Below are 13452 nucleotides of genomic sequence, written 5' to 3'. Positions count from 1 at the left end.
GACATCAAGTCCTTCCCAAGGATCTGGGATGGCTGAATTTTATCATCAATACCGTTGGTTATTATAGATATCGTCGCAAAATATAGGCTGTTCCCAGTAAAGCTGCTTTTTGTAATTGACTGATGGTGATTTCTGTGGCCCCTATGGTGTTGAGGTGCTCTTCAAGTTGTTTTGGAATTGCACCTAGGGTGCCAATTACCACTGGGATAATTTCGGTCTTTTTCTGCCACAGCCTTTCAATTTCAATTTGTAGATCTTTGTATTTGGTGATTTTTTTCTATTTCTTTTTCTTCTATTCTGCTATCCCCTGGTATTGGTGTGTCCCCTCGTATTTTTTGCTTTAGTTCTTGTTGCTTTTCTGTTAAACGGCATTTGGGTTTTTGAGATGAAGGCAAAGGGGAGGTTGTCTGGTTTTGATTTTGAAACAGTTCGGCAACAGTGGCATCCTCTATTTCCAACACCTCCTCCACCTGCGCTTGAGCAACTTCTTCAGTTGGTGGTAATTCTTCTTCCAACTCTTGATCCTGTGTTGCTCTTTGCAGTTCTTCCAGCTCAACAGCATGCCCATAGCTCTTGTCTGTGGGCTTTCCAGAGGCAACTGGTGGGTCACTGTGTGAAACAGGATGCTGGACTAGATAGGTCTTGGGCCTAATCCAGCAGGGCTGTTCTTATGTTCTTATAGATGAACCTAGGTGAATCCATGTAAACCAGCCTCCTTTTAGCATCTATTATCTTTATTGCATAATAATAATGGAACATTATTATGGATAATAATAATATTAAAACATAATGGAAGAGGAAAGGGAAGCTAAATATGCCAGTTATATCAAGGAAATGTGAGCTCTAACAAAATTGCAGCCATTTGTTCTACAAAAAAATCAGTCATTCTCCATGAGCTGTATCCTAATGTTTCATTCCACAAATGAAAGCACTTTAGTTTGTGCAAGAGATGAGAGAGAGAAATTAATAACCCCTCTTTGTCTCTGTAATCCCCTATATTCCCTGAAAATCTGCCCTAGGGTTTGAGGGACACAGCTAACCAGGATGGCCTGAGACTGAGGGGGTTACAGCAGGGAGGGGAGATCAATGAAATTTGCCCCCCTTCCATGAATGGAACTTCTAACATTTGCAGTCCTTCACATTTGGACACAAGTGTTTGAAAACACTGTTTTCAAAAGGGTTGTGTGTCATTTAGAAGAAACTTTCTTCTGGCTTTCTTTTGTCTTATTAATGCCTGACCTTACTGGCTGGGAGCTAACAGGTTCACAGAAGCCCTTGAAGTAAAATTAATGTGTTTTCCTTGTACCTCTTTACATTGGAAGGTAGTATAAATTAGGGATGTGCAAACCAGTTCAAACTCAAACCAGTTTGAATTCAAAGCGGGGTGATTTAAGAGCCCCTGGTGGCGCAGTGGTAAAACTGCCGCCCTGTAACCAGAAGGTTACAAGTTCGATCCTGACCAGGGGCTCAAGGTTGACTCAGCCTTCCATCCTTCCGAGGTCGGTAAAATGAGTACCCAGAATGTTGGGGGCAATATGCTAAATCATTGTAAACCGCTTAGAGAGCTCCAGCTATAGAGCGGTATATAAATGTAAGTGCTATTTGATGTTTCGAATTTGAAACAAACTGGGGGTGGTTCAATTCAAACCGGTTCAAACCAGTTCAAACTGGTTCAAACCTCCAAAAGTGGGTGGGGTGGTAGCTGGCACCCATGGGTGCCTACCACCCAAACCCCAAAGCAATCAGACACTCTTACATTTTTTTAATGAATTTTTGAAATTTATTTTTATTTTTTCTCTCATAGGGTATAATGGTGCTTGAACCAGCCCATTATTCCCTATTGAGGAGCACCCATGGGTGCCAACAACGACCCAAACACCGTAGACATGCCTACGATTTTTAATGAATATTTGAAATATTTTTAATTATTTGTCTCATAGGGTATAATGGGACCCAAACCAGCCCATTATCCCCTATTGGGGAGCGGTTGGCACCCTTGCTCTGGACCACTCCAGCACCCCCCCCCCCAAGTGCAGTTATGGGGCTGCTGAAACCTCCATTCTTCCCTATGGAGAAAACCCTTAAAGCCACTTGTGGGGAACTGGGGTGACCCAGAGTGAGTGGTGGTGTAGTGCACAGAGGGTGCCAACCACCCCCATGGGTTGCTAACCCATGGGGTACTGGGTTTTGTTGTTTCTCAGGTGTTCTGAGTGTAGATTCTTTGGTAGCATATAAGATTTTCAATGACAAACCATGATTCCACTCTCATTTGCTACCAGAGAATCTACTCTCAGTACACCTCAGAAACAACAAAGCCCAGTACCCCATGGGCTTGTGGGTTTGGGGGTGGTTGGCACCCTATGTGCACTACACCACCACTCACACTAGGCCATCCCGGTGCCCCCCAAGTGGAGTTATGGGGCTGCTGAAATCCCCACTATTCCCTATTGGGAGAAACTTAAAGACGCACAAACTTCAGAAATTATTTAAAAATCAACCCTTTGCCCAATTCCTTTGGAATCTGGGTGGTATCAGGCACTAGGGTTGTGCAAGGTCCGGAGGCCCCCCGGTACGGCACGGGGGGGCCTGTTACTTTAAGCAGGGGGTGGTAGTACTTACCCCCCCCGCCGCTCTTCCCCCTCCGGCGCTGTTCCCTTTAAACATCTTCTTGGGGCGGCAGAGTTCCTCCCTGCCGCCCCTGCCCCCGTCATTATTCCTGAAGGCTTAAAAGAGACGAGCGCGCATGCCGTGCATGCGCCCTGTGTGGCGCGCGCGCTCTTCTCTTTTAAGCCTTCAGGAATAACGACGGGGGCAGGGGCGGCAGGGAGGAACTCTGCCGCCCCAAGAAGATGTTTAAAGGGAACAGTGCCAGAGGAGGAAGAGCAGCGGGGGGGGGGAAGTACTACTACCCCCCCCGCTTAAAGTAACAGGCCCCCGCCCATCTGGACCTCCGGACTGCCGAACCGGTCCGGAGGTCTGTAACAGTGTGCCAGACCAAACCATGCACACTACTATCAGGCACCCATTGGGGCACTTCCGTGACAACATTGATGACTGAAATTTTTCATGGCAGTTGCTTCATCCCAGGGCAGTTATGGGCATTCAAGATGTTACCTTCTAGGAAGCAGCTTCACATCTGAGATCCTGCAGCCAGGGAATAGACAGTGTTGAAAATAAAATTTAAAAGAGTGTGTGTGTTTGTTTTAAAAATGAATCAGCAATGAATCTAACACACCCTGTCCATGAACATTCAGGTTCCATCTTATTTGTTTCAGAAGAAACCAAATGGATCTGGACCAAATGGACTCTGTCAAGTATGGGTTCCATATGTTCTGAAAATGAATGAACTTCTCTACTCAGCATGAGCAGCAATACATGATCTTGCCTTTCCTCCTTACCATTCTGCAATGTTGGTCTGGCCATGAAAGGTCATGAGGACCTCTAGGAGCATCCATATTCCTTTGTTTAAATAAATACTGCTAGATTTTGTCTAATATCTAGAAATCATTTTACAGAGGCTGTGCTATACACATATTTTTACAGTAGTGTTACTGAGAATGGTTAAATAGCAGAGCTGTTTGCATAGCCTTTAACTCTTCTTGATTATTTGTCATACAGTACTTATGATTTGTTAATTACTTTTGGGTTTTTCCCCCTGAAGTGTGCTTGAAATACACTGAGTGACTGTCTGAAACACTGAGTTCATTTGCACCTTTACAGTTTCATGGTATTGCTTTCTCATGAGAATTCGCTGCAGCCTGTCTCCTGCATGATAGTTTCTAGAATTTCACACACACCCAGGTCCCAATCCAACTGAGGTTAATTATGACAAGTCACTTCAAAAGCAATGGAGTTTAAGCTGGTTGCTACTGACCTAATTCTAGAGCTGTTAAATGTTCTGTCAGTTTCATAAAACAGAATCAGAGAACCTTAGAGTTAGAAGGGATTGTGGTCTTCCATTCAAATCTCCTCTTAGTACAGGAATCTAATACAGCATCCCTGGCAGATGGGTGTCCAGCCACTTGTTGAAAATCCCCAGTGATGGAGACCCCACCACTGCATGAGACAGAAGCTGCATTCGCACATAATGTGGAACTGCAGTTGACTAGGCTAGCAGTTCCGCAGAATGCAGGCAAATGGGATATGGCGTGGCGACAAAACTGATGGTTCAGATTTGGAACTCCAATTTGAACCCTTGGGTTGTAGTGAGTTTTGTTGCCACAACCTGAGGTTCCAGGCAGCCTGTGGTATGTCTGAATTTGTAACCAAAGGCTGCTTCCCCTGGAACTGGAGATGAGGGAGTAAGTTCCTTTCTCAGCTCTGGTGTGATTGCTAGTGTGGGCTGTCCTTCAGTCAAAAACGAAGCCCATGCAGCCAGATCCCCCTCCTCTCTGTAGTCTTGCTGACTGCAGAGAAACTGCTCTCCATTTTGTCCGAATTCAGATGGGAGAGCTGGGGTAGTGGGCTGCAGAACAACGTGTCAATTGGACCCGCAGTTCTGCATTACATGCTAATATGGCCATCCTGTTGTACTTGGGAACAACTCTGGTAAAGTTGGGCTTAGGACCCCTGACATGACGTGGGATGAATTATCTGAGATCAGATCTTCCAACATTTCCCCCCTCACTAAAAGCAGCTGCAGTTGTGGTTCTGATCAGGAACAATCCACAGAGAATCCAATAATGTCTTTAAAAAAATTATAATATACCTAAATTAGCACATTTATTAAGAATTATACATTATTAAAATAGATATTAAAAACATAAAACATACACAATTAAACACTAAAAATAAGTTGACTAAAAATGTGCAAATTTCCAATATGATAGAATCCTTTAATTATTAACAAAGTATATCTCAAGTCCAAACTCATCAACATCCAAAAGGAAATAGTTCTTCAATGTGGAAAGATATAAAGATACAAAGTATCTAGAACACAGTCCACAGTATCCAAACAGAGATCAAATTAGAATCAATGTTTCTTCAGTCCAAGAAAATAAATAGCCACGAAGACTTTCTTATTACTGTTCAAGATAATAAATTCCAAAGTAAGCTGTCTTCATATGTCCTAGAGACACACCAATATCTTCACATATCCTAAAGATACACCAAATGTGTTCCAGCCAAAACTGGTCTTCTTCAGTAGTTGGTATTTTACACTCTAGGTGTCCTTTGTAGTATTTTTTAAGAATCTATTTAGCAGTAGCAGAGAACTATATTTCAACAATTATATATGTTCTGTAGCGAAAGCCAGAATTCAACCTGACTTTGGAATTATATTTCAAAATTGGGGCCAGGGGTATATAAGCGGTATATAAATATTCATTGTCTACCTCTTCTGCTCCACTGCCAGAAACTTTTTACTGTAATACCAGAACTCCACAAATCACTCCCATAATATCCAGGATTCCTAACTTTTTCCTTCCCTACTACAATACTTGGAGCCTCACCAGAAATTTGGTCATGGGGCCAATGCACACTATTATCTGGCAAGCTCACTTGTGGTATACATACTGGCTGACATCCAGATCAAAAGCTTGTGGAGGAACTGTACACTCATGCAAAACTGTTGCATTAGCTAGTAGCATAATAATAATAATAACAATAACAACAACAACAACAACCATCTCTGTTGTTTGTAATCACCATGACTCCACTTTCACAAATACTAAAAAAAACAGGCCTCGGATACCAAACATCTAAAACATCCAGTAAAATCAACCATCTGCTGTACATGGACGATCTGAAGTTGTATGGAAAGTCCCAGTCAGAAATCGAATCACTGCTAAACACTGTCCGTATATTCAGTAGCGATATAGCAATGGAGTTTGGACTAGACAAGTGTGCTGTATTAATAATGAACAGAGGGAAAATAACAAAAACAGAAGGAACAGAACTGCCCAATGGAAGCAACATCAAGAACCTGGAAGACAAAGTACATTGGGCATTCTCCGGGGCTGATAACATTGCACACGCTGAAGTTAAAAGAAAAATTGGAAGTGAATACATTAGGAGAGTCAGAAAAATCCTAAAGTCCAAACTCAATGGCGGGAACACCATACAAGCCATAAACACCTGGACTCCTTATCAAATACACTGCAGGAATAATAGAGTGGACCCAGGCAGAGCTAGAGACACTAGATTGTAAGACTAGGAAAATAATGACCATCAATCATGCTGTGCACCCCCGCAGTGATGTAGATAAGCTATACCTCCCTCGCAGCTCAGGTGGAAGAGGAATGCTGCAAGTCCATCAAACAGTAGAGGAGGAGAAAAGAGGCCTTGTAGAATGTATCAAGGACAGTGAAGAAGATGCACTGAAAATGGTCAAGAATGAGAAACTATTCAACACCAATGAAACAAAGCAGGCCTACAAGAAAGAACAAGTCAAGAACCGATTATTATTATTATTATTATTATTATTATTATTATTATTATTTCTTGTTTATACAGTCAGACGGGTGTTATTGACTGGCTTGTTTTATCCAGACATCGAGTCCTTCCCAAGGACCTGGGATGCCTGAATTTTATCATCAATACTGTTGGTTATTATAGATATCATCCAATTATAGCAGTCCTATTATTATTATTATTATTATTATTACTATTATTATTATTATTCCAGTTAATAATTTGAACATGGTTGGCAGACAGGTTATCAGTCTATAATTACTTGGAACTGCACCTTTTGCTGGGTTTTTCATGATGAGATGAGTTTTCCCAGTTGTTAGCCATTGTTCAATATCACCTCCTTGCAAAATGTGATTGAACTGTTTTGATAGTTGTTTATGAAGGCTTGTTAGGTGTTTAAGCCAAAAGACATGCAGTTCATCGTCGCCTGGAGCAGTCCAATTTTTAATTTTCTTTGCTCTTTCACTTATTAATTCTGGTGTTATTATTAGATCTTGCATTTGTTGGTTACATGGTTCTTTATTTGGTGTTTCTACGTTTCTTGCAGTTTCTCCTTCTATGCTTTGGTAGAAATGTCTCTGATTCGACTGGAATTGGAGATTCTGCCTGTGTTGTGTAGTTCTGGCTTCATATCTGCTAATCTTCTTTGACACTGCTGTTATTTGCTGCTTTATTATTTCCAGGACTTCTCTAGTTTTCCTTGAATCTAGGTGATATTTTTGGATCAGATACTGTTTGGTGTTTTCATTCTTCAGCTTCTTGTCTTTCATATCTTTCAATTTACTAGCACCTGATCTAAGCCTGGAGATTTTATTTTCTAATCTAATCTTCCATTTAGGTGATGTACTGCTTTCTTTTTTGACAGGTCCACTGATCTTATATCCGAGCTCTTGTGTTGTTATTGTTGCTGCACTGTACATTAGTTGGTTTGTTTCTTGCAAATTCTTGGTTGTTATTTCTGCAAGTGCAGCATTGACATCTTTTAATACCTGAGTAAGTTGTTTTTTGGCAACTGTTTTTAGAGCTGGAAGTCGAACCCTGGTGCTTGTTTGGTTCATGTGCTCAGTTATTTTTTGCTTTAGTTCTTGTTGCTTTTCTGTTAAACGGCATTTGGGTTTTTGAGGTGAAGGCAAAGGGGAGGTTGCCTGGTTTTGATTTTGAAACAGTTCAGCAACAGTGGCATCCTCTATTTCCAACACCTCCTCCACCTGCGCCTGAGCAACTTCTTCAGTTGGTGGTAATTCTTCTTCCATCTCTTGAGCCTGTGATGCTCTTTGCAGTTCTTCCAGCTCAATTCCTGTGAATACTTAATTTCTTATTATGAATTTTCTCTGGTCTGCTAGCCTTTGTTCTGTTATTTCTGTATCTGGATGCTTCTCTTGCCAAGATCATTATTTCCTTGTTGGCATTTTTCGTATATTTTTTCCGGTTAAGCGGCATTTTTCCCAGTAACTTTGCTGTGTTCAGCCCTGGTTGCTCAACTGAAGATCCTGAGTCCTGTTGCCCACTTGCCACCAGATGTCCAGGGACTCCAGCACCTGGCATGGTCCTTGTTGACCCGGGCGACGACCGATCCGGTATAGATTTATTAAAGTTACGTCTCACCATATTGTTGATGGGAGAGGTACTCTTTGTCTGGCTCCTCTGGTGAGACCTGTCCAGTATGGTTGGACCTCTGGCATAGTTCTCACCTTCCTCAGACCACGCAAGCACCACAACCACGCCAAGGTAGTGCCTCACTGGGGGCACTACCATTCTAGCATTAGAAGAGGCATTTTCCAAGGGGACTCACTATCCCCTCTGTTGTTTGTAATCACCATGACCCCACTTTCACAAATACTAAACAAAACAGGCCTCGGATACCAAACATCTAAAACATCAAGTCAATAGACTGGACCCAGGCAGAGCTAGAGACACTAGATTGTAAGACCAGGAAAATCATGACCATAAATCATGCTCTGCACCCCCACTGTGATGTCGATAGGCTATACCTCCCTCACAGCTCAGGTGGAAGAGGAATGCTGCAAGTCCATCAAACTGTAGAGGAGGAGAAAAGAGTCCTTGAAGAATATATAAAGGACAGTGAAGAAGATGCACTTCAAATGGTCAATAATGCGAAACTATTCAACACCAATGAAACAAAGCAGGCCTACAAGAAAGAACAAGTCAAGAACCGAGCAGAAAAATGGAAAAATAAGCCCCTGCATGGTCAATATTTGCACAATATAAGTGGAAAACCAGACATCTTTACAGGGGGAAAAGAATTAGCCTGACCATGAAAGAACTGCATCATCAGCTTCATATTTTTTCATTTCTGTGCCTTGCTTTATGCATAGGGAATAAAACATCAGCATTTTGCCTGTAGGGTGTGTATGTGTGTAGGGTGTGTATGTGTACAGATGATAAAAATCAGTTTTCTCAGAACACATACATATCCTTGTGTCAAACCATATTTCAGTTCCCCCCTTCCTCTGCTCCACAAAGATAAGCAATTTCATTGGACTAAATTTTTCTGAATCCAACATGCAAATATTTGTAAAGACAAGATCCTTGTTTTCCCAGGACAACAGAAGTTACTATGATCCAACACCTGTTTTTTGCCTTTGTGTAAGTTTATGTTGAATTGCAAATATTCTCCAGGCAAGAGAGTCATAGTAACCAACTTCAAAACTTGTCATACAGTTTGTGTCTATGAAGCTACAAGGTAGATAGACTGAGAAATCTGCATGACACATTTCCTTACTTTTTTTTTTTGCTTTTTAAAAAAATATTGCCTTGTGAAATATTCCTCATTATCATTTTTAATGTGACACAGAAGACAGCTCTCCATTTAAGTTGCCCGTTAGTCTGATTAATAACTTATTTTTATTTTGCATTTTCTGTGTTTTTACGCTGCCTGTGAGGCAAATTTTAATCAGTGCTTTTCAACAAGAAGGAACACAATTCACCAAACACAGTTTATGCCCCAAGATCAGAGGAGGAAGTTGAGATTTATTATACCCAAGGACAGCAGCTTTTTAACAAAGTGCATAAAGAGAAGCATGTTCAATTAGGTTTTGTTTATATCAGCGCTTTGTCTGCAAATACAACCTGCTTTGCTGTGCTTGTCAGGTTTTTCCAAGAAACCCATTTGATTTTAAGGTTTAAGAGGTTAAAATAAATTCCCCTGCCAATAAACTAAAGAGGGTTGTCACTCAATTAAAGAAACATTAATTGATTAATGGAATGTTTTAATCAGATTGGTTAATTAATCAATAAAGTTTGTATATGAATAAAAACAGTAATACTGAGGAAGGAAGCATAATTACTTGGCTTTTAAGTGATGCATATTTTTGTTGCAACAGATACTGTCAGAGAAGAAGCATTCCTTTCTCTATGAAGGGGGAATGCTTCTTGAAAGATGTTGCCTGCCACTTTTGAATTTTGTAAGTAGCTAAAGGCCCATCAGAAATGATCAGTGGAATGATGAGAACAGTTTTTGGTTTAAAATATCACCTTTCTCCCCCTCCAATTATGTTAGTCTCCCTCCCTCCCTCCCTCTTTCTTTCTCCTCCTTGCCCAGACATTATCCAACTCCTTTTTCCTTCACGAGGTTCTCTTCCTGCTGCTCCCCTCTTTATCTCCAGCCCTCCTGCTGCCTCTGTCCTTCTCTCCAGCCCCCATTTCTTCCAGAGTTGCATTACAATTCCTTCTTCTTTCTTTCTTTTCACTCAGGGGCAACACAAGAGGGTGGCCCATGGGGCATAGGCCCCCAATGAGTTGCTCAGAGCCCCGTATCTCATCAGTCACCCCCCTTCTCCATGACCTCTTCCAGGAAAAAAGTGCTGCAGGAGATGTACCTGCACAGAGCATGGGAGAGTGTTCCTAGCCTCAGCCTCTCTGCTTCCACCTTTATAGGTGCTGCATTAGATATTTTAAAACCATACTAGCTGACCCCACACAGAGCATCTGTGCAGTTTTGCACTGAGCCTGTGGCATTCCCCCGCAGCGCTCTCTCTTGCTCTCCCACCGTAGCGCTCTCGCTCACTTGCTCCCCCCACAGCTCGCTCGCTCTCCCCCCGCAACTTGCTCACTCGCTCTCCCTCCCGCAGCTCACTCGCTCGCTCTCCCCCCCACAGCTCGCTTGCTTGCTCTCCCCACCGCAGCTCGCTCACTTGCTCTCCCCCCCCGCAGCTCGCTCTCTTGGTCTCTCCCCCCACAGCTCTCCCCATTGGGCGGGCTAGGGCCAGTCCATCCTGCCACCTGCTCCTCCCGGCTGGTAGGGCTTTGCCCGCCATCTGCCCACCTCCTTGTCACCGCCATTATTTCTCCCCACCACCACCTCCTCTTCCTGGCCAGTGGGGTTTTGCCCGCCATCCACCCACCTCTTCTGGCCAGAGGGGCTTCACCTGCTGGCCTTCCACCTCTGCATCCTGACCGCTGCCATTATTTCTCTCCGCTTCAATGCTGGAACTCTTGAACACTCTAGAGCATCTGCACGTTAGTACTTGATTTCTCCCCTCACCTCAGAGATCTCCCCACCCTCACCGGAGCTGCACTCCTGCTCCTCCTCCATCCCATTGCTTCCATTCCCCTCCCCCTTCTTGGTCGTAGCTGCAGCATTGCTGCCGCCTATTGGCCAAGCTACAGCCCCCTATCCCCAGAGACCTCCCCACCCTCACCCGAGCCCCGCTCCTGCATCTCCCCCCAGGAGCAGCAGCAGTGATTGACCAGGCCATTCCTCGCTGCTGCCAACACCATGGCCGCTCGTTCCCCTCAGGCCGCTGACAGGCCCAGGCCCGTCCCTTGCCTGCCTGCCTCCCTCTGACAATGGCCTTGGTAGCCCCAAACAGCAGCAGTGGTTGACTGGGCCCCTCCTTGCTGCTAGTGCTGCCATGGCCACTCATTCCCCTCAGGCTGCTGACAAGCTCAGGCCCATCCCTTGCCCTTCCTTCTGTCTCTCTTCCCCCTCCCTTCTTTTTCTCTTTCTCTCTTCTCCACTCACTCTTCCCCACTTTCTTCCCCCTCCCTTCATGTTTTTTCTCTCTTTCCCTCCCTCCCTGAGTTAACAGATTTTGTTCATCTTGTTTCCTCATTTAATTCACACAACGGCGGACTACTTCTCCTGAAGGAGCCCCTTCCTCCCTCTTGACCCGTCTTTTTGCAGACCCCTGTCTGCTATCCTTTTATATATATAGATTCCTCTCCTCTACAATCAAGAACATCTTCCGACCAGTAACGGTTGCATTCAAACTGACCTTAACCTTCATAGGCTCCTCCTCCTTATCTGCATAGGGAATCCCCAATGCCCAGTCACCACAGAGCCACAGGCTCCTCCTCCCTATCTGCATATGGAATCCCCACTGCCCAATCAGGTGCTTCTGCTTGCAAACTCTGTCAGCCAATCGCCTCCTTTCTACCACGTCCCCATGCATGGCCTGTCTTGGAGAATTAATAATATAGATATAATTATTCTTGGGGGGTGGGATGATTGAGTTTAATTATCAAAAGGGTGTGTGTGAGACTTGGATCTTTTAAGTACCTAGCAATGTCCCTGCTTACTCCCCTCTCTACATTTGCTAAGTTTTCTATTTTCCTTCTTTGTAGTGAGATCAACAAATGATATTTTAAAATACTGGCTATGTGTTAAAAAAAAGCCATCTAATGGCACAGTGGGGAAATGACTTTCCTAGCAAGCAAGAGGTTGTTGGTTCGAATCCCCACTGATATGTTTCCCAGACTATGGTTCCCAGACTATGGGAAACACCTGTATCAGGCAGCAGTGATATACGAAGGTGCTGAAAGGTATCATCTCATACTGCACGGGAGATGGCAATGCTAAACCCCTCCTGTATTCTACCAAAGACAACCACAGGGCTCTGTGGTCTCCAGGAGTCAACACTGATTCGATGGCACAACTTTATGTATAAAAAGGAGCCTTATAGAAAGACAAAAGCTGTAGTCATGAACGACTTATCAAAATCTCCCCTTCTATCATTCTCTTATTGTTACATTGCTCTTTATTTTTGTTTGTATTTTTCAATGAGGTGTTGGTTTACACACTCAACTTACTGGTTTCATGTTTTTAAGGTTTTAAACATTTTAAAGGTTTCATGTTCATAAGGACATTTTTTTTAAGGTTTCATGTTTATTAAAAAAAAACAACTTTGGGTAGGATTCTACAGAAAATACCTTCAGATGCTTTTTGTTTTCAACATGGAATTAGCGCTCATATGTCTATCTTATCCTCTCTTTGGCACAGTTACATGCTTAAAGCTATATTTCTGTAAGGTCTTATATTGCATTAAAATCTACCTTATTCTTTCTTTGGCATGGTCACATCCTTCAAGACATCCCCTTGTATAGTCTTCTATTGTATTTAAAATGTCTTGATTGGTTACTCATATTAGCACTTAGTCATATTAGCACTTACAGTATAGCAACTGTATATACATTAGTTTGAAAGTGCCACCTGTTTGTATCGTCCACCCATCTCTTTCCCAGCACTTCTACCTGCATTCCCTTTGGCTAGCCCTCCATTCTATTGTCCCACTCTTCCATCTCCCCTCCTCTTTCCCCACATCACTTTTTAACCCTCTTCCATCCCCCTTTCCTCTTCCAAGTGCTTTCTCTGCAGCAAAAACACAGAACATTCACTGCACACACATTCTGAGAGCTGTTGCTCTTAAGGGAAGAAGGGGTTTTGAAGCATGAACAATCAAGCCACACACACACACACACACACACACACACACATATTCAGGGAAATGATATATGTATTGTGGTTTTTTTTAAGTTGAAAATATATAATCCAGCTGGGGGCACTTTTTAAATTGATCAAGTAATTGATCCCCCTCCACAAGAATCTAATCTGCCCCCCCCCAAATGCTTCAGACTTAAAAATAGGAAATGCAAGAGATCCAATAAAGTAGGTAAGAGAGTTGATGAAAATATAGGACTTTGCTTCTTGAGCTGTGTAATAGTGGAAGGAGAGAAAGTATCTACTATCAAAAAGTAAAATGCCCCTTTTCTGAAGAGACTTCTTCAGATGTGTAGCTTCTC

The 13452-nt window shown here is 43.0% G+C and overlaps 1 long non-coding RNA gene across 1 annotated transcript in view; it reads right to left on the bottom strand.

Annotated features, from left to right (window-relative positions):
- LOC128351101 (uncharacterized) overlaps window positions 1-11694 on the bottom strand; it is a 38116-nt gene extending 26422 nt beyond the window's left edge. The window contains exon 1 of the long non-coding RNA XR_008319586.1: window positions 11649-11694. This is a non-coding gene — a long non-coding RNA (uncharacterized LOC128351101). The remainder of the gene's footprint in view (window positions 1-11648) is intronic.
- Window positions 11695-13452: the final 1758 nt, after the last annotated feature.

This window comes from Hemicordylus capensis, chromosome 3 (genome assembly GCF_027244095.1).
Source record: "Hemicordylus capensis ecotype Gifberg chromosome 3, rHemCap1.1.pri, whole genome shotgun sequence".
NCBI lineage: Eukaryota > Metazoa > Chordata > Lepidosauria > Squamata > Cordylidae > Hemicordylus > Hemicordylus capensis.
Note: the sequence above shows the minus strand (reverse complement) of the source record. Positions and strands in the feature narration are given on the sequence as shown.